Source organism: Stegodyphus dumicola, chromosome 7 (assembly GCF_044657685.1).
Source record: "Stegodyphus dumicola isolate Sdum_Otavi_A_Nest chromosome 7, ASM4465768v1".
NCBI lineage: Eukaryota > Metazoa > Arthropoda > Arachnida > Araneae > Eresidae > Stegodyphus > Stegodyphus dumicola.
Window position 1 is genome coordinate 161,620,724 of NC_140774.1, and position 23,224 is coordinate 161,643,947.

Sequence of the window (23,224 nt, forward strand, 5' to 3'; positions counted from 1 at the left end):
TGAGGCTACTGCCTAGAATCTGTACTTAGACAGTCTCGACTACGGTGGTATAAAATCAGTCTTCACAGGACTAGAATCACCATTTATACGGTGATAGGTTCAGGCTTGCTAGGGACCATATGGTACTGTCTTGTCTAGCCTTTCGTTGTGCGGACGACGTTACATGGTTTGATATCAAAGGCTTCCTTGGGGTTTTGGCTTCTCTTTGCCAACATTGCGGGACCGTCGATGACTAGCTACGTTCTTCGTTTTCTTAGGTGGATGCACTGCCGTCCATCATTGACTTTGTGTGCTTATGCCCAGACTGTAAGAAACAAAAATTGTCCCTCTGGGTTGACCGGGGGGGTAGCCCTCCTTGGATCGACTCTGGAGATGAAGCGCTTAACTGTGTTAAGGCAGCCTCGTGCTAGCCAGGTCTGAGTGCCTCTTCCTTCTAGTGTACTGATATTAAGCTCACGAGAAGGCGTAAGAACACCTTCCTTATATGGGAATCAATCCTTATACAATCCTGCATAAGGATTGGATCCCGTATAAGGATATATACAGGATTTCAATCCCGTATAAGGATTGGACGGGATTGAAACCGGAAACCCTCACCCTACCATTGTTAATCAGATAAGTAATCAGCCTCCACTGTACAGTTCAAGGGAACGATATAACAAAAATAAGTATTTTCATCCAACGGAATACAAAATGTATTAATTTTCTTGGACTTTCTTTTGCACTCATTACCTCCTGAAATATATATACGTTTATATTTTGGCTTCTAATCCATTTAAACACCCTTTGACCAAATAAATATAGCCCATAAAAATTTCTTTTTGGTTCGTATTTTGACGAGAAGGAATTTCGTACTCAGCTGCTGAAGTTTCCCCACGCTTTTTGCTCTTTCCATGGAAATTCAGTCGTCCATTCCCTTTATAGAACCAATATCACTATAGTTATACTAACTGCTAACTAAAATATGGCAAAAAGATTTTTTGTTAACAATATTTTCCGTTAATATTGTAATTCAGGTGTACAACGGAATTTGTCTGATTCAAAATACTAGTGAGATATGGCTAGAATGGCGAAATAAATTTCGATTTCCGAAATATTCAGCCAAAATAGAATTTTGTTTAGAAGTCAAAATAGACAACGATGTCACTCAAAAAAATTGAAAACCATTGAAACGGAAAATAGCTAAAAAAAAAAGTCTTGCTTTGGGAGAAATCTTCAGTATCTTAAAATAGATACTAACGCACTGAACTTGAAATCATAACTTACAACTGGCCATGGCAAAAGAAAACATTTAACGCAATTAACTATTAGGTAGTTTGATAGTTTTCTTGAATTATGTATTTGAGTATGTCTCGTATTTTTATGTTTACATATGCTGCACATGCGCATTAAATTTTATCATTTTTATGATTTATTTTTACAGAGCATGATCGAAATTGAAATATCGGTTGAATTAAGTCCTTTAAAAGCGCCTATGTCTTCAAATTTCTGTAAAAAATATACTTCACTTAATACTAGAAAGACTGAAACTTAGTATATACCTATATTGCCCAAAGGGCAGTCAAAATGACTGCATTGTGAAAGAATAACTAATGTGTAAAGAAATTTGTTTAAAATTAATTTTTAATATTTTTTACATTATTTACAGTTATATAACAAGTTATTAGTAAATATTAACAATAAAAAAATTACTTCACTTGGAAGAAAATAATTTATTTACTATTATTTGTACATTTTTTGCAAATGAGCGTGGAAATCTTTTTATGTTACATCTTCCGCAAATTTTTCACATATATTATTTGTTTTGTTGTTGTGGCAAAGTCGTACTTGACAAATTTTGCGTTTGTTAGAATGAATTGCATTTGACGATGTTGCAGTTGATCTTTGTGTGTCGTTCTGCTATTTGAAACAAGAACTCTTTTCGTTGTATTTGTATTCCTGTCGTTTCTTTGTAAAGGATTCAAGCCAAACCTAAAAATATTGAAAAATGTTTGGAGGGGCCATCTACGAGAACTAGCTTTTACTGTATATTTTCTGGCTATTTGATCCGTCATATCAACTCCAAATTTTGTGCTGTTATAAAATTGAATAGATTCTGGTAACATTTTCTTATTACTTTTATCAATTTTTACAAATTTGTGCTTAGAACTTAGAACAGCTATTCATTTATTTCGTTTGCTTTTATATATTGTAAGAATACAATTCTCTGATTTATATAGCAGAATGGAAAAACGAGGCGTGTTATCCTTCGTTTGTTTGGCTGATTTGGGTAGTTCTCTTTTGTTTCCTCTAATAGTATCAACTAGAGTTGTTTTTTTTTTGGGGGGGGGGCAATAATTTCGTCGCGAGTGACATGCTAGTGGAAAAGTTATCGGTCGTGATATTTCTTCTACAGCTTGTATATGGCTCGACAAGTTTCAGAACAACGTGTTCACTGAGATTCGAATAACAAGTACTATTTTAGCTTTATTGGAGAAACTGCAACTTATCAAGTATGCGCCCAAATCGACAATATATCATGTACTTGTATGTTATCATGTGACGGTAATCGAAAAAAATGAAAACTATTATTTCAATACAGAGTCGAACTGGTCATATAAGAAATTTACTCAATAATAAGAGTAATTTGATTATTTAAAATTTCCCAAGCAGTCAAAATGACTGCTTTTGGGCAATATAGGTATAATACATATATATAGCGGAAATGAAAGAAGGGGGGTAACTACAATTATTAATAAACGCATTTGTATGTTGTACAAAAAATCACAAAATTCTAAGAAATTGTGTCATTATATACATAATTGTTTTTTAATTGAAATTAAAAAGCAGCCAAAATGACTTCCTTGGGAAATCTAGTGTTAATGTTGCAGGTTCAATACCTTAACATGTGGAGTTTTGAAAGAAGCCCGAAAAAAAGAAAAAATATTTTTTAAAATAAGTAAACTTTAAATAAACAACATTAAACAAAGCTAAAAAAAAACTATAAATTTAAATGTAACCTTCGTAGCAGAAACCTCGCTTTTCCTTAATAGTAACGCCTAAAACATAATAATAAATTGCTCTTCATTCAGTGCTAAAACAAGTGCTTCTTCCTTCGTGAATGCTGTACGGAGACAGCATGTAGATAGGAAAAACTGGTCAATCACCTTACGTTGTGGGAGAAAAGTAGAGACGAAGTTTTTCCTTTGCCCTCCCGAAATGCATTATTTCATTCAGGATGCTGGTATATGCATAGCTTGCAAGGGAGGAAGGATTAGAAAAGACAGACAACGGTACAACTTGTTCTTTGAATTTCTAATTTTGAATAAAATCTATGGCGCAATGCAAAACTGTATATCTGAAGTAACTGATAAAGATTTCTCTTTACGAATGAGTTAAAAAATAATTACTCTTCTTTCATAGTTTCAAATATAAGGGCATACCCATAAAAACGACACCCCTAATAACAATCTTGTGATTATTTTTTACTCTGAAGGTCAGTTATCAAGTTTGATTACCATTTAGCATTCCGGAAAGCACTAGTCATGTAACTGATGATAGTAATTGATGACTTTAACTGATGACAAAACTTCTTGCTTGCAGGAAAAGAGGCAGTTCCTAAGCTATGCTTTATTACTAGGATAAAACTAGAATATTCATGTTCAAATATCTATATAAAAGCTCTATTAGATCCTGCTGAAACATTGCTGAAAAGGACTCCGAAATCCTCACATTTGTTTGCCTCTGTTAATATGGTAGACAACCATCGAGCTGAGACTTTATTGATCATGAGATATTATCTTGATATCGATTCCACAATATCACTGAACTATCTACAATTTCTGCTACATGTGTTGTAGAAACTGTGGGTTAGTCAGCTTTCTGACATTACGATTGTTTGCCTTTTGTCAATCACATCCTTTGTCACTGATATGCGTGAACGATTGGAGAATGGAACCTTTTCACGGAAAGATCATCCTTTGCGAAAAATCATCCAACTGTCCAACTGTGGAATAAGCTGGTACATGATATTCTAACATTTTACATAAATCCATATGAATGTCTTACGTTGCTATGTGCTTCAAATGCGATATATGCTTCATGTGCACACAGGATATGAATACTTTATCACAGCTCGAAACCCCAACATCCTGTTTAAGTTTTTTCTCTTACAGTCGTAAATTTATGCGATCTGAGCTTTGTTCAAGGTCAATAACCGCTCATAGGCTTTAGCAAATATTTTTTTTAGCCATAGACATAATAAAATTTGTCATAATGATGTTTTTAAAAGGAGTAAGAGAAATGGATGTTGTGTTTAATAGGAAATAAAAATAAGTTCCTATAAAAAGATAAAAGTATCTCATTAATTCTTTTACAGCTGATTTTAGAGTTCTTAGCATGTCTATACTTTATGTCGCCACCATTTCCTGACTCACATTGCTCTATTTTCATTTGGAATCTTTTTTTTAATTGATTTGCTGTCTCTAACAGCAGATATTTTGTCTTCCTTGTTGCTTTGTATCCCTTTCTTTTCTGCGCGATTTGAAAACATGGTTTGTTTTTGAAGAACTCGTAATATATTGTGCATTGAAATATTTGTGAAAAAAATAATAAAAGAAACCTAGATTTTCAAAATAAAAAAATTGCTAGGATTGACTTAAGCGTAAAAGTGATGATTCACAATGTGATGGATCCAGGACAATCAACTAGCACTAAGAATATTGAAAAAAAAGAAAAAAGAAAAATTGTTTGTAGAAAATATAATGAAAGTTATTTATCATTTCGGTTTACTTGGAATGCAGATGAAATGGACCTTCAACCTCAATGTGCTGTTTACGGTGAATTACTATCCAATCAAAGTACGAAACCATCGTTCTTAAAAGACATCTTCAATCTAAGTACGCCAAATTAAAGGATAAATCTGAAGAATATTTTAAGAGGAAATAACGGAGTTCAAAAATAGCAAACAAGTAATGAAAGGTTTTGTTACTTCAAGTGAAAAAGTTTTGGAAGCTGGTTGTCTAGTAAGACTAAAGTCCCAATCACATTATGTTTCGGCTACGCAGGACTTGACGCCGAAAGAGACAATTCTCAGAACTCGCACAATTCCAGGAAACCCACGTAACTAGGTTACAATTTTCACTTACTACAAAGACTTGAACGCCAAACACTAATTGATTATCGCTCAGATTGGGATCACGTGAGGCTTCAGAAGCAGAACTTTCGTCTGATTGGTTGTCTCTACCCGGGACTGAGGTCTAGCCGAGACATTTTCGGTGAGGTTTGCAAAAATCCCGCGAAGCCGCAACATTGTTTCCGTAGCTTCACTTCAGGCGGGGCTCTTTTTTTTAGGAATCCTCCCGTTTAAACCAGTGCTACCAGAATCTCGTTTCTCAGAAAAGTCCCGTCTAGTATGGACTGTAGCCATGTGTGATAACCTCTTTTAGTATTGCTAGGATTGAGCAGGCTCACACTATTTGAGATAACCTTATATTACCAGCAACTAAAGATATAGTTTTAACATTATTCAAGGAAAATACGGCTAATGAACTTAACAATATTCCATTATCAAACGATACAGTAAGTCGACGAATTCATGAAATGGCAAATTTCTTAAAAAAGACGCTTATTAAAAAAATATAACACAGCGAGTATTTTGCATTGTAATTGGTTGTCCTGATGTAACGAATTTGATTCAGTTGTTAGTTTACATCCGTTTCGAATTGCCGAAGAGTATTTATTTCGAGAATCGCTTCATGATAGAGTTACTGCAAATGAAATTTTCAAAGTAATTGACAATTTTATGTTCGAGAGTGATATTCCTTAGAATAAGTGCCGTAGGCAGTGACGGAGAAACAGAAAAACTCTTTAACAGAAAAACATTCCGGTGTTATTTTTCAAATAAAGAGTCTCACTTGAAACTAAATTTACGCACTGCTCATGAAACTTTAAGAAGCCAAAACAGTTCCCGAAAACCTGAAAATCGTTTTGAATCAAGTTGTGAAAATTTTAAATTTGATTAAAAGCGGAGCTTTAAATTCAAAAATATTTATGATTTTATGCCAAGAGATGGGCAGTGAACAGGACCGAATTTAGAATTGACGAGATCCTAAGTTATTTGAGATATGGGGCTTTTTATAAGGGGTATGACTCAATATTTTTGATATGGGATATGCAACAAATTTTGGGGGGGGGACCCCAAGAAAGTGGGGGCCTTAAGCTATAGATTGTTCAATCATATACGTAAATCCGGTATCGGTAATGATCAAGAAACGCTTTTGTTACATCCCGAAGTAAGGTGGTTATCCAGAGGCAAAGTTTTAAATCGTCTTTTTAAACTTCGATCAGATATTCCTATTTTCCTCTGTAATTCAAAATTTAATTGCAAAAATGTTTAGTTAGTGAATTATGGCTGGTACGTTTAGCATATTTAACTGCTATTTTTGGAAAGTTAAATGAATTAAATTTAGTATTACAAGGACAAAGTGTTAATTGGTTTACCAATACAGATAAAATAAATGCAATGGTAAAAAAGCTCGAGCTAATAATCAAAGATTTATATAATAATAATTTAAGCTTTTTACCACTTTTAGAAAGTTTTCTAACCAAAAATAATTTTAAAATTAAAGAAGTATTAGCATCGGACATTAAAAATCCTTGTTTTTCATTGATAAATAATTTCAACATATATTTCCCCGAGGATTATGAAAAAGAAAATTGGATTACAAATCCATTTTGTTCAATATGTACCTGAAATTTCATCTCGTGAAAAAGAACAATTGATAAAAATTTCCTGTGATCAAACTCTAACAATTGATTTAAAAAATAACACTTTTATTAACTTTTGGCTAAACCGAAGAAAAAAAGAATTTAAAGGCATTTCAAATAAAGCTATTAAATTCTTGTCGGCTTTTTGCACAACCTATTTGTGTGAACAAGGATTTTCTTCCTTGTTATATTTGAAAAATAAATACAGAACAAAATAAAAGGTGGATCTTAAATTATTGTTAAAACTAAGTGAAATAGGACCAGACATAAACGAACTGATCTCTCTCTTAAACAGGTCCAAATTTCGCACTAAATTTTAGAATTAAAGTTGTAAGGATTATGTTAATTTATCTAACAGTTAAATTTTGAGTTAAAGTTACCTTCCTATCTCTTCTCAATTTCAAGCTTTCAACTTCCGGCCAGATAGTATTTTTAGAATCGCGTTTGAATGCAAATGAGAATTATTTAACTGTGAAGTTCTACTGACTTTGTTAGAGAGCTAGTGATTCTGACTAGCACGCGTTCGCCTTTTTAGGCTACTCTCTCTGTTAAGCTATTACTACGCTCGGCCGTACATTAGGCCCTTGCTAGCTTCGCCTTTAATTAGCGTTAAGGGACCAACTCTGTTAGAATCTTGATAGCTTCAGCCTTTATTGTAACTTCAAGAAAGGAGTCATCTGTTAAAATTTATTGGAATAATAAAGGGTGATTTCACCATTTTTACGTTTTGTTCTCTGTCTCACGAACTCAAGCTTATCAGTTCCTAAGATTCCTCAACTTTAGCTATAGAGTTAAGAATCTTACAAAGTATTATAACTTAAATTTGTAATCTAAAATGTTTTTTATGTGTGCATATTTAATACAAATAGCCAATAGGCTGTGCGAATAGCAATATATATATTATTTCTATTGAGAAATCGAAAAATAATCATTGTAAAATGGAGTGATGGTTTTCAGTTTTTGTTTAGATGGTACGTGGTAGTCAATAAAAGGATAACCGCTGCATTAAGCTATAAATATCAGATTTGCGTAAGGTCTTTCCAGAGTTCCAGGAATTGAGCTCTAGTTCAATTCCTAGAACTTACAGGAAATGCTATTGATCAGAGACAAGTCTTGACATGTTTATGCAGCATCTTGTGCAATATTGTTTAGACCGATTCAGACCGAAGATGCAAAGATCAATCTCTCTCTCTCTCTCTCTCTTTTTTTTTTTTTTTTTTGTTTGTTTTTGTTTTGTGGGAAAACTTCAGAAATTGTTCATTGTTCAAAGGCTTCGAGGAGTACGCTGTTCCCACATTTGAAAACATCTTTCCGGGGGGGGGCGGGGTTGGATTTCAGAGTCTAAATAGGTGGGTTGAAGAGAGACGGAAAAGGTTTCCTTGAAGATGATTTAAAGGCATTTCAAATAAAATTAGTTTTTCGTTGGGATAAGTGCATTCAATTAAATGGGGATCATGTTAAAAATCTGCATTGTAATATTGATAAAAATTGACAAATAAAGAAATCATACCTATATTTCTGGAACTTCGGAAACATCCCTCATACCATTAAGTTGTATTAAAAGTTATATAATACTGATCGAAAATTCCATTAATTTTCCCCCTTCTATGAATTACACCACTTATAGTCCGCCCATCCTATTTCGATGGACTCGTCAACTGTACATCAACCCGTCAACTGTCAACTTTCTACGAGTCCAATCTATCTAATAGTGCAAAGACTGAAATCGATCTTTTTTTTTTTTTTTTTTTTTTCCAGGTTCTTCCTTAAAGTTTATTGTTCATTACATTAAAACATTAAATTATCTGAAAACTATTATTTTTCCTTATACATATTACTATTCGTCTGATATACACATAATTGCCCTTCGTTCTGCAGTTGTGCCTGAAAGTTTTAACTCTCTTCAATCTCACTTAAAATTCTGATCAGATCAAAATATTTTCCATCCATATCTTTCCTTCCACAAATTTGAATGAAAAAATAATTCTTTTCTATACTATGTAATACAGAATTATTTCCTGATAAAAACTACAGCCAGTAATCTCTCTCACAATATCCTTTTGCTTATTAAACTCATCAAAACCGTGATTTTGAAAAAACAATGTCATATTGTAGTTTTTCCAGTTATTATTTAAGAAAATAATTATTGCAGATTTCACTATCAGATGAAGCAAGCTGTGGCCTATATATACCTAATAACAATGAGCTGAGTAAGCTGAAGGTTACAGAAAGAAGATAAATGTTCAAGGTTAAGCAAATGATTATCAGAGAGTCACAATGGCGTCGAGAGTAAAATTCTTAAGGGGATTCTAATTATTAAAATCTTCTTTCTGGACTTCGGAAAAAATCGTAAAGTACATTAGTAAATTGAATATTAGCTTTGTTTGATAATAAATTATTATTTTTTAATTAAATAACCTAGTAATTTAATATAATTGATAATATTTCGAATATTTAAATAGTGTTTTATTTCTTATTAAAATGATACTTTTCCTCCGTATCTTTTTTTAATGCACTAAATGAATTTAAGATCATACAACATATATATATATATACTATGCTGAATCTAGCTATCTAGCTAACTGTTAAGCTTTTCCCCAGTTTTGAGGAAGAACACCCAGGGATAAAGTGCTCCAAGGATCTCCCACCCCTCTTCCTCTACCACCATCCCCTCCACGGGATTTTCGGCTCAATCAGTATTTTGAGTGCTCCCTCGACGCACAGACACTATATGCTTATATACATCCATGCCTTCGAGCTAGGGCCGATTAGTACGACAGTTAACGTCACTAACCACTATACCAGCTATTATAAAGGATGTACCGTAAATGTTGCTACAAACTTCTAGGGGAGGTAGGGCACATCATAAGGATTAAGAATTGCATAGTAACCCATGCCCGGAAATGTCAGGGGTAAGTGGTAGCAGAGGTAGAAGATGGGAAAAGAAGCAAGAGTGATTAATTTATTGGACATGAATACAAATGGTGTACGATAGCTTGAATGTTATAACAAATGCTCGAAGTTTGCACTATCAGACTCCGAACATACCTGACACCGACTGACCATTTGAATGCCGCGAATTATTTGATCTTTCTGAAGCAGGTTCTTTCCAACTTGCTTGAAACGATATTCCACCAAATGTGAGGCGCAACATGTTGTTCCAACATGATGGGGTACTTGCTCATTTTGGACTGGATGTTCATAGTCATCCGAATAGATCATTCCCGCGTCAAAGAGCCATCAAAAGTGTCGTGTATCACGATCCCTGTTGTATCTGAAATGGATCTTGTGGCAAGACTCGCCTGCGCAGCTGCTACACAATTAAAGAAACATCCGGTGTGTCTTAAGAGCGGCTCACAAGTTACTCGTGGCCTTTTTTCCTCTGAAATATAATATGTTTTAAACAAATCGTACTTAATTTTTGAAATACAAATGGAATTCGTAATAGAAACTAAAAAATGACAAGTTTCTTTATTAATCGATATTTTCATTTCTTATATTATGAATGCAGTAACTTATTCGAATTCAAATAACTCTGTACCTCAGGCTCTTAATCAGTTAAACCTGAAGGTAGCAATTTAACAAATGAAATTGTAAATAATTCCATTTTTGGCGATCTCTTCTCAGTCATTTTATGATTAGAGTAGATAATAGTGGTCCGAATAGCACAAAATACACACACACGAAGTTAATCTAAAAAAGTAATTTTTCCTATTATTTTTTTATCAAGTTAATTTTATTTCAGGCAATTTCTACTCATATTCTTTCTGCGTGATTCTATTATTCACAACAATTGTGATCCACATAGATGATTTGCTATTCGTTAGTGTATTTCTTTTATTCAATCCTTGAATGGCCTGAGTACTTGCTGAAGGAAACCTTTTTCGCTCTGCAGTCCAAGCAGAGCTGTTCCAGTTTGGGGGAAGAATTTTAATCTGAGGATTTTATTTTTGGTGAGGTGAATATTGCCGCTTGTATTTGGTTAGTAGACTTGTCTCAGTTTTCTGCGTGCGTCCTTAAAAAATTAATTCCCCATCCCTAAGCAAGTAAGGCCATTTTTATACAGTTCCTTCACAGTTTTCGAAACCGCATACGGTAATATGCTATAATAAACACTTTTTCCACATGAAACTATATCTTTCGTAATAATTCCTAGGTGATTACCAAGGAAATATTACGAAAGATATAGAAGTGAAAGATACAGAAAGTGTGTGTGTATTGAGATCATAATTTATTTCGTCAATGGTTGTGCCTGTCGAAATATTTGGAGTCGCGGGGAGAACCACTGACCTGAACACTATATCAATTCAAGTAAAAATTTTTAATTCACGTTTTATCAGTTGTTGTTATTTGAGATAGAAATCTTTCACCTTCATCATCAAACCTTCATATAACCAACGCTTGCTTGTGTCGAATGGAAAGAGAGTGACAGCGCGCGACAGCGGGCTTTTACTCTGCATCAGATAAAAGAATGTCTGGAACAACAAAAGGAAAATATGAAGAATGGGATATTTCACTTAGCCGCCATCAGTCGGCGAAGAAAGATGAAATGAATGAAAATAGACCAGCAATGTGAAAAAAAGTTGGATCAATAAGGTAGTAGGTACTTCAAATAATTAACAAAATGTTAGGTTAGAATATCCGAAGGATATTTGTGTTTTGCTCTTGGAAAGGTGAGCATCGCAAAGAGCTGATACAGCTGTTTGGATGTAATAGTACGGAAAGGAAAAAAAAAATGTTGCAAATTTTTTGATTTAATTTTGTGTAGTATCAATTTGAAGATCTCTGTGAATATATGAATTTGGGATGTACCAGGGTGCATTAATAATTTCAGGAAGGGTTTTAGTTTGAATAACTTGGATCTTTTTTATGTGAGTTTTAGCGGCGTGTTCCCATACCGGACTGGCGTAAAGTAAAGTAGGTCTAAGGATGGACTTGTATAAAATAAGCTTATTGATAGTCAGATTGCTATGTCTGCCGAGGAGAGGACGCATAGTAGTTATTGAGATATTGAATTTCCTGACAGTTTCGTGTAAATGTTGCCGAAAAGTGAGTTTTTTGTCAAGTATGACGAGATACTTCACTTGATCCGTCCACTGAATTTCGTCGTCAAAGAAGATGGGATTAGGCGGAAGGAAGTTTGTTTGTCCTTTTCTGAAAATAATAGCTTTGGTTTTGTCAGTGTTAACGGCAATTCCCCACAGCGTCATCCAGTTTTCAAGAAGCTCCAAATAGTTTTGTAGAAAAATTTGCATAGTATTGATGGTTGAAGCTTGAGATAGGATAGCGGTATCGTCGGCAAATAAGGCGATAGTAATATGAGATTCTTTTGGAATGTCTTGAGTAAAAGTATTGTAAAGAAAAGGAGAGAGAACGGAGCCTTGAGGGACACCTGCAGTAATATTTCTAGTAGTTGAGAGGGTGTTTCCAACTTTGACAGGAAAAGTGCGATTTCTGAGGTAAGAGGCAATAAGTCGCATGAAGTGGTTCGGAAAATTGAGCTGAATTAGTTTGAATATAAGTCCTTGGTGCCACACTCTGTCAAAGGCTTTGGCAATATCTAAGAAAATTGCGCCGGAGGAAATTTGGAATTGAATCCATCAGTAATGTAATTGATAACGCGGAGAAGCTGATGATTAGTACTGTTCAGATGTCTGAATCCAAATTGTTCATTAGGAGTATAAGAGCTAGGAGGCATGATTCGATTAATATAAAACAGAATAATTTTTTCAGAAATTTTAGAAATTTGACTAAGTAAACTGATAGGCCGATAATTTTGAAGAAAAGTAGAACTTTGATGAGGCTTAGGGAAGACAACAATAACTGCATGTTTCCATACTTTTGGGAAATAAGAAAGCTTGATAACTGAGTTAATTATTTTAGTTAAGCATGTAATTGCATTAATTGTAAGATGCTTGAGTGCTTTGGAAGAAATGTCATCACATCCAGCAGCGTTTTTAGTTTTTAAAGAGCTAATAAAATCCGCAACAATTCTCGGAGAAGCAAGAAAGGTGAAATTAGGTGGTCCAGGGTTATTAAGGAAAGAAGATACTGTGCTATTGACTTTGGTGATATGATCATTATCATATGGGGAAGCATTGGGAGTAAAGGTATCTTCAAGAATGTCAGCGAAAGTAGTGGCTTCATCTTCATCAGAATAAAGAAGTAAATTGCAACCATGAAATGGAGGAATCTGCTTGAAAGGCTTTTTGAATTTACGAGCTATGTCATAGAGGGAATTGTCTTCAGTAGCAAGTGTTTAAGAAGTTGCTCCATCGTTGAGATTTAAATTCCCTGATATCTTTTTTAATGGTTATAAAAAACGTTGCATCCAGCAATGAGGGATCAACTGAACACAAAAGTCTCTCTTCTTCAAAGTTTCTAATAAAGTACGGCTCACTGATGCTGGTAAAATTGCTTGTGATATTTTCTCGCATATTATCTGATAACCTTCTTTCTTTGTAGCTAAACACAAACATCGCACTAGTTAGAGCCATCGTTTTACAACGTTTAAATCATAGGCATTTCTAACTAGATTATAAACTTTTATTAGAAATAAACAGAATATAACGCAGATTTTGACCGGATGGGAATTTTGAAAACTACTTACTTCGTTTCAATATTGTTACTAGTGCACTCTGTTCTTGCTGCGATGCTGTGGAAGATGTGGAACATATTTTATTGCATTGTAGGTTGCATGCCAGTGCCAGAAGGGAATTTAAAGTGAGTTTAGGACAGTTGTGTAGTTGCTGGCCTCCTGTCTTCTATGATCTTGTTAGCAGCTTCGAAGCCTTTGCAGTCTTGCGCGATTTTATTTGGTCTTTGAACTTTTAAGTATCATTATTTACATGATTGTATTTTTATCTTTTATGTCTCATTGTATTATTTTGCATATTGTCTATGTATGATTAGACTATGTATTGATGTACTGCACTGTTGGTATATCATTTTTCCTTTTTATCAGTATTATTTTTAAGTTGTAAGGATTATGTTGATTTTATTAACAGTTAAATTTTAAGTTAAAGTTCCTTTCCTGTCAAATTCTTAACTTTAACTTACTACTTCCGGCCAGAACGTAGTTTTGGAATTTGCTGAATATTTAATGAGAAGGAGCGGTATTTAAACCACGAAGTTACTTACTGAGTCAGATAGAATCAGAGTTTCTGATTTACGCGGGTCTGCCTTTTTGGCCACTCTCTCTCTCAAAGCTGTTATTTCGCTCTGCCGTACTCAGGCTCTTGCTAAGCTTCGTAGTAAAATAAGTTAAGGGCCAACTCAAATTGAACCTTGATAGCTTCGGCTATACTTCTTTTAGTTAATCTTAGTTTTAGTTTAATTCTTAGTCTTTTTAGTTCAAGTCCAAGTGCGGGCTTTGCTTGTACACTCCCAGGCGGAGTTTGTTAAATCTTATAAGAATAATAAAGGGTTAGTCACCCTTCTATTTTGTTGTTTCTTGTCACCGAACGCAAGCGATTATTCGCTTATCAGTTCTTAGATTCTTCACTTCCAACATTAACTTAGAATTCCAAAGTGAGGTACTCTACAAAGTATTATTTAATTGTTATTATTATTAAGGTGGTTTATTTTTTATAGGAGTATAAACATAGTTTAATTATTCATGGTATATTTTAATATTTTTATTATAATAGTATTTGTACTTTATATTTTTTCTTCGTTCTCTCCAGACCTAGATATTATGTTTTTATTGTTGAATTGCTTGTATTGTGAGTTATTTACTTACATATATAAGCCTCGTGAAGTACTTTGTGGGACACAAAGTATTCCACGAGGGCACAAAGTATTCCTCGTACTTGTGGGACACAAAGTATTCCAATATATTCCTTCTCGTGGAATGTATTGTACAAACTTTCATGTATTGTTTGAATACAAAGGAGTTTTGTATTTGTTTTCTTAATTAAAAGAAATATGCCAGTTTTATTAAAAAAAATCGGCATCAGTAAAATCTCCTGCATCTTTGTATCCAGACTCATAACCATAATGTTTACCATATCTACAGCAGATGGAGAATACGTTCTTCTGCGATGTCATGGAGCTTCTTGCATTTCGAGATTCTGTAAGCCACCTTGTAAGATGCTAGCAAAATACTGTTCGGTATTGATGCAGTCTTAAAAATGTACTTTTTTGTTGTTTCAGTTCTTTTAACTTTCTTGCAAAAAAATCACGAGGTTTACCCACCATGCTGTGTTGATTAGCTTTTAAATGGCGCTTTAATTTATTTGGAAGCATATATTCCACTCCCAAAACTTTTATACGCAATACACATAGCGATCTCTCTTCATTATTTATTTCTGTTGGCATAAAACTCTAAATAACTGTCATCATATTTAGGAAAGCTGACTGATCACAAAATAATTGTTAAGTAAATTAAATAAACACCCACAAAGCATTTTTTAATTGTAGCATATGTAATAATCTTAATCATCATTTAATTGTAGCATATGTAATAATCTTAATCATCATTTAATTGTAGCATATGTAATAATTTACTGCCTTAATATAACTATGATCATACATGCTGCACGCTTGTAATTTCTTCAAGTGAACTGCATTTAAATGCTGCATGTATATTTTTCTTGCTGTACATAATTGCATAAAGAAACTCAATAAGAGGCAAAAATAAAATATATATTTTGAAATTCTGCATATGTAATGCACTTTTCTTTTGATCCTTATATCTTCATTCTTTTTGGAGTTCATTATTTGTGGTTCATAATTATATAATTTATTATAAGATATGAGTTTGCGTTATATTTAATTACTTGTTATAGTTGGATTGTAATGTATTCCATCCTATTAGTGCACTAATCTTGTATCTTAGAGTATCGTAATAAAGTATCTTATTTTTTGCCTATTTATTTGTATTGTAATTTATGTAATGCCGCCCAACCGGTATAGTGGTTAGCGTCACTGACTGACGTACCAAAGGGCCCGGGTTTCGAATCCCGGAGAAGGCATGGATGTTTATAAATATATAGTGTCGGTGCGGCATGGCGGCACTCTAAATATGCGGCGATCCGAAAGTCCTCTCGTGTGGTTTGATGAAAAGGGAGAAGGGTGTAAGACCCTCTGACCCGTTCTCCCGGTGTGCTCTCCATCAAAATTGGGGGCGGAACGGAGCTAAATCTCACTGTCACTTGTATGGTGTTCAAGGGTGTTGACAACGACAGACACATCTTGCGCTCCTTGCCAGGAGGAATTTCGTCGGCGTGGGGTGATGTTACCGTCAGACAAGTGACTATAAGTAAGAGTACGACTTTACAAACTACATTCATAGAAGGTAAGATTTATGTGATTTTAATTTTTTTTGTTACATTTACTTTTCAAATCATAGTAGGTTTTCCCCCTGCCCCCCAAATTATAGTTTACGGTTTCTTAAGCGGACAAAACACAGAGACCAGAGAATATTAATAAGCTGTGGAGACATTAGGCATATTTTTGGAAGCAGGAGTGATGGAAAACTAGTAAACGCCTTCGCCGGGAATCGAACCACGGACCTCTGAAATACCGGCTCAGTGTGCTAACTACTACACCACAAAGGCATTCTAGGAAGGCGGGAGAAATACCTTATAAAGTAATTCCTTGTACAATAATAAGGTTCATTTCAGTTAACTCGTTAGTTTTATGTTAACTCCTTTCTGTGCCTTTTCATTTCTTCCGTCAACCATCAGCACCACAGAAATTAAGATGAATTTAAATACGCACCAAACATATGAAAGAGATCTGAAGCAACCCGCCAGTAAGCCGTTTATCACTGACACTCCCACTTGTAGCCTTTTTAAGTGAGTAATTTTAGTGATTTCTTATCGGTCCGGGCTAGAATCAATGGCAGTTAAAACTGAGTTAGACGAGTCATTTGAAATCTAATTTCCTTTGAAATTGAAATTGCTTCTTTTCTTGGTAAGTGCCGAGCTACTGAAAAAGCCATGAACTTGTTATATATAAAACAGAACATTAGGCACTGCGGTAATGAAAAGGTTTAGATAATAAACATAGCCGAAATGCAAGAATAAAACCTTTTATGGAATAAAAAAACTAAAAATTCGGCTGATCTGCAGACTACGATGCCTGTGGTACCATCCGCTGGCACAGTCCGACGATGTTTGGTGCCATTTAAAAAATCAAAGCTTACCAGTTCATATCCAGTGGATAATAAAAAGCTAAGACTAATTTATAATGGAATAAAAAGCTAGTTTTTGTTGAATAACAGGATGGTAATGCTATAATGAGGTACTTTAGAATAGCACTTTAAAGTGCTAGTATAAAGTAAACCTAGTAACGACCATGGGTTACTTTAGACCTCGCACCCATACTAACGGCTGCTTTAAAAAATGGTTGAGTCCTCTGATTTGTTAAAATCCTCAAATCCCTTTTGTTTGTTGATGACGACATATGTTACGATCATTAAAGGAGAAAAATACTGTCCCGACATTTTTAACTGCGTATTTTAAAGTAACAAACAATAACGATTTCAAAATAATCAGCTGAGTTATCAAATGATAAAATATTCTGTGAAACAATGTGTTTCTGTAATGCAGTAATTCTCGAATGATCGAAAACGATTGCATCTGAAATTAATGACCGATGTGTGTAACAGTAGAAAATTAATGCTATTAATGAAAAATTATATAGTAGGAAAATGCAAAATAATTCATTGTAATTCTCAAGTGCACATCAAAAATAAAATATTCCGCTTTCCTGATTTTTTTTTTTTTTTTTTTTTTTTTTTAAGGATCCAGAAAATATTTTTTTTTCCTTCACGAGAAATCCTAAAGTACTTTTAAAGCATAATTCATTTATTATCGAATCTTTAATCAAAATCTTAACTCCGATATGATTCTAATGTAGTCGGTGCAAAAAAAATATCCATCCTACTGATAATCATCTCATACATGAACAACGTGGGCAGAACCTACTGCAGTGTTCTCGACGCTGTAAACAATCAAGACATTTGGCTCCCAGTATAAATTAAACATGTTAGTAATGTAAAGCGAGTTATACTTACATTTAATTGTAGTTTATAAAGATGACTTGAATGGCATCCTCCGAAAGTCGACGTCCTAAGGCAGCTAGCTGCCTATATCACCTATACTTGGAGATGGCTCACCACTCCAACCATTTCACATTATACGTACTTTATAGACTTCATGAAATCCCAACATTCATTCTCGGAGAGCCCAAGATTGAAGTATGATTATGTTCTGTTAGTTTAAAATAGACACTTCAAGATCTTACCGACCGTCCCCGCATTTGAAATTTAAATACGGACTTTCCTCATTTACGACTCTGTGTCATCAAAATTAGCACATAAACGGAATTAGGGTATTTCAGCAAATTAAAGGACTCAACCATGTTCCGCAGCTGCCGTTTTCTCGGGTAAAGTTCTCGGGTAAAGGGTAAAGTGACTTGAAACTGATAGACTGTAACATCGAGAAAAAATTATCATTTTACTTTCACGTACTTTGTTTTTGGAAAGCCTTGTAAAAGTTTTTTATTTGGGGGGGGTAAAAGTTTTCAAATGTCTGTAATTCAAAATCGAATTCCTCTCATTTCTCTAAATATAATAGTGTTGCGAAGAGTGTTTATAAAGTTTTAGGTCTAATTTTGTAACAAATTCCAGCAAACCTACCAAGCGATATATGAGAACATTTATTACTATAACACCTGAACTCTTTTCTAAAATCTGCTAACAGGCAAAATTTTCTACGCATTTAATCGTTTGCTTTGATCCGGTATACCGGTATTTACATGTACCGGTATTTTGATCCAGTATTTACATGAATTCGAAAGTTGAGCCAAGAACAAGAGCGTTTTGCTGTAAGTCGGGAAAAATAGCAACAAAAATATTTTAAGTTTTGTTCTAAGCAAACAAGGATCAAGCATTAATACAAGGCAAAGTTTTTCACTTGTACGGATGATTTCGTGTTGAACGCGAGATTATTGATGATGAATCCAGCAAGTGATTATTACCCTTCGCAATCACGGACGGATTAGAAAAATTCGATAAATATAGCCGAAAAATAGTCACCTGTCGCTTAGAATAGACCTCGAAAGAATCATCAAGAGCTTATCATCAAAGACTGCTCACAAAATTGTAGCAGAAAATATCTCAAAAAGAGGAAAATATTTTCTGGTTTGGTTCCTTATGCATTGGATGCCAAACAGAAAGAAGAACGAATTTCAACGTGTCTTGGTTCAATCCAAATGACAGACATTAATCCGATTTCTTACTGTCTTTATCGCTATTGTTTTGGTTTCTTTTTCAATTTTTCCTATTTATGTATATATATATATATATATATATATATGTAAGATAAAAGTCTATGAATCAAAATTATAGATTAAACTATAAACATTAATTCTTCCTCTCTATTCTAAAATCGTAATAACTTCTCTGCATTGCGTCATTTCTAGATCACTCTATGATCGGCGCGGCTCTGATGACGTAATCATTGGGAACTGAAACTGTCCTTGTAAACCAAAACTTTTCTCTTCGCGTGCTTCCATCTCTCATAACGACGCGCTTCAGCTTTTGCTCGCTACTGTGCTAAGATGTAATTTCGCTGGCTTGCTTTCTATCTCAACAATATCAAAAATGTAAATCTTCTGTGGAAAGGCACGACTAGAGTGCCAAGTGATTGTGGCCACAAATATCAATTGGAAATAAAAATGGAATTAAAACTACCTCGACTGCCAAGTTCTTTAGATATTACCAAGTTAGCATTACTAGCATACTACGCAATCAAATTCTTCTTCAGTATGGGTCTAATCACGCATCTACAGTGTTCCGTCTTTTCCTTGTGCTTATAATATGACATATATATATAATTTTATCTAAAATTTCAGGTTATTATATGAGAACAATTAGCTTTTTTAGCCACTCGCATAGGTTTTCAACAATTTTTTTTTTTTTTTTTTTGTCCCTGGTACAGAGAAACCTAGACACAAACTTAATTCTTTCTGAAGGTCTTTCGCAACTAGAAAAACTTTTTCCCATAGGAATAACATAAAATCGGTTAGCTCGTTTTTGGGCCATAAATGATTGTTTATTGAAACTTTACAACAGTATGTTTTGTGCACAAGTTTATAACCAAAAACGATAGAAAGAATTTTATATAAAAAAATGTAAACAGAATGTTAGGTAGATAAAAAGGACAGCAATTTAGTTTTATTTTACGGCACCTGTACAAAGAAAAGTGTACAAAGTAGACGACCTAAGTGGAAAATGATTAGAAAGATGCTATGAAATGGATGCGAAATTTTCTTACGTAAAAAATTCATATTAGGTTAGATTAGGTTATTTAATTACGGCAAAGCCTCGAGGGCTATCTGCCTAAGAGAAGAGAGACTTTCTAAGGGAAACTGGCTCGTATACACGTTACACATGGGGAAAAACCACGAAAAAACCCATGCAGCCAGCCCGTTCGCGGAGTTCGAACCTCTAAAAAATTCATATAACTGTCATTAGGGAGCATCTTCTTTTCTTTTTCTCTAAGTTCCATTGGATTCTGCTTGAGATTCATTGGGAATCGATTTCTCTCAAAACTTGTGCTATGTGGTTTGTTGTTTCCTACGTTTTAAAATGTTTCTGAAGTAACCCATGGCATTGTCATTAAAAATATTTATGCTGTCGCTTGCTACTACTTTATCAATATGATATGTTTGCAACCTGATAAAGCAGTAGCAAGTAATTAACAGTAGCAAATAACTAATAGTCAAAACTTTTCATCCTAGCTCATTTGGAGCAAATTTCGATAAATCAGAAAAATGAAGACATTTCTTCCAAAATCATTTTTTGTTGCTGCTCCTGAAGTTGCTGAAGTCTTTTCTTGTCTTCTTAGCCCATGGTCTTGATTAGAGACACTGACAACAAAAATGTCGTAGGTGTCAAAGTGCTCAAAATCTCTACCTGCAACAAACTCTAGTTATAATTTTTCTGCGGGCCGAAATCATGGTCCTGGAAGTCACTTGTTGATAGATTTTGTTAATCAGGATTAAGCAACGGAAAATATTAAAATGATGTTTGAAAAAGGCTTTGATTGTTAATTACGTGGCATAGGTTACCTCAATACATATCTGGAAATAATAGGTTACCGACTTGTGTGTTTGTATCTTGACACACCACTCGTCATTCGAAGCGTTTTTGTTCAGATAATTTGTTCATGAACTGAAATGAGGTGTTTGTGATCTGAAGTTACACTGTACTTACCACCGTGTTTATTCCTCTATTTTGGTTTTGCTTATTGGCTATTTTCTTTCCTCTATCTAAATTGAGATTTAAATTTGAAAATTTAAGTTGACTTGTGCTTTTCTCTTTTAAATATTTTGCAATTCCCTCATTTTAAAAACTTGGATAGTTTTGTCTTTCCTGTAATTTTGATTTCTCGAGTTTTCTTATTCTTAGTAACTTGTAGACTTTTAAGATTTAAAAATATTCTTCCTAAAAAAAAATAAATGAAAAAATTGTTTAAAAAAAATTGTTGACTTTTAGTCTAATTTCATTCGAGTCACGTTAGATGAGGTTATATCTTGATGATTAATTCCATATTGCAATAGGTTTTATCATTATATAATTAAAATTCAGATTTCTTTAAAATTTTAAGTACTTTAAATTTTATATTAATACTTTCTGTTTTACTTATCTTAGATTTAAAGAATTTCTCTGATTATTTTACATCTCACCCAGATATAGTTCAGAAACATAGCTCTGTTGATAATTCTTTCTACTGCTTCTTGACAAAGATCGAAGAACTATAAACGATTATTTAATACTGCGTGAATTTTGCTTTATTTTGTGATGTAGCCGTTCCTCAATAGACACTAATGCCGGCTAGCTTTAAAAGGATTTATTAACAGAGCACACAGGAACGGTTACAAACAAAAGAAATATATATAAAAATGAAAAATAAACGAAATGGAACATCAAACATTGAGAATAACATAACATAGTAAGCTATCATCATGGCGGCTGGAGGTCGACTGACATTTTTTCATATCGCCACGAGATAGCGTTTAAATAAAATAGTTCGGTTACAGTTCATGAGTTCATGACGTGAATAAAATAGTTCAATTACACTTAAATAGGTCTGTTACAATTTTTATTTTTGTATTAATTTACTTTTATGTTTTTTTTTTTTTTTTTTTTTTTTTTTTCAAATTATTCTTTAAACTGTTCTTAATTTGTGCCTTCATGCTGTAAAATTTGCACACATTTGATTACTATTAATTCCACATATTTTATCTCTTATACATTTCTTATACATATAAGTGTGGTTACATATATATGTATTTCAAATGCTTATATATCTTGTTAAACATTTTCATAATCTTTTTATATCATTCACATCTAAAAACGAAAGGTAAACACAAACGCCTTAAAACCAAAATTCGTTTTGAGTTGTGTTTTAGTGGTTTTTCAACATTAAAAATTTAGTTTGATGAGTTGGCATATTTTTATTTATAAGGTGAAGTGAAAAAAATACTTGTATGATATTTTATGCTTTTAAATTCTTTATATATTTTAATTTGTTACCTTTCAAAAGGTTTAAAGCATGTTATACTATAATCTGAAATATATAGATTTCGGATTATTTTTTGCCTAGTATCAGTTATAACTTTTATTAAGAATATGGCTTAATCACTTACCTGATTTATCGTGAAAAATCTTGGCCTCTTTTAATGCAAACTGCTTTCAGAATTAACAAATGCTGTTGCTATGCAATTAACAATCACTTGTCTAAATATCTGAATAGTGCTCGAGTTCGTTCAAATATTTCACTGAAAAAATAAGCCAACTTAAAAATTACCTTCTTATATAAAGTAGAGGAAAAAAAAAAGCAAAGAAATTTAAAATATCTCCGCATCTAGCAATGTATGACAATTTTCTCTCTGTGATTACCGGCAAGGAAAATCCTCATCACTTTATCACCAAATATATTTGATTTGAAGAGAGATTTACAATTAAATAGCACTTAACATTTAAAAAATGATCCTAGCGCTTATCTACACGGTGTTTTTTATTTATATTTTTTCCCATTTTAGTATATTTCCAGCTGAAATATTTAAAGTTCCAACAACAATAATTTTTCATGTTATTATGATACTTATTATACGTACTTTGGAACATTAGAGAATGGATACAATTGCGCAGTGACAATAAGAATCAGGAAGCTGAATTCAAAAACAAACCCGTCAATCAGAATTTCTAAAAAAAGATTAAAAAGAACTCTGTTATATGCATGTATATTATTCGCGCATCGTCCCTCCAAAACTTTTTTAGGCTAGAATTTGAATATCTCGCAGTACTTTGAAAGAGACTGTAATATTTATTTTTTATTTATTTAATTTCTAACAATAGTTGTTAAAACAAGATTATACACAGATGTATAGAAATGCATAACACAAACGCGAAAGGAATTAAAAACATTCTAAGAGGAACAAAATGTATTAAAACACTCTA

General features: G+C 33.4%; 1 protein-coding gene across 1 annotated transcript in view; it reads right to left on the minus strand.

Annotated features, from left to right (window-relative positions):
• The window catches only part of LOC118204138 (putative fatty acyl-CoA reductase CG5065), a 160,979-nt gene extending 138,448 nt beyond the window's left edge, over positions 1-22,531 (minus strand). The window contains exon 1 of the mRNA XM_085821002.1: positions 22,411-22,531. The gene's annotated coding sequence lies outside the window, so the exon portion shown is untranslated. The remainder of the gene's footprint in view (positions 1-22,410) is intronic.
• Between the last annotated feature and the right edge of the window lie 693 nt (positions 22,532-23,224).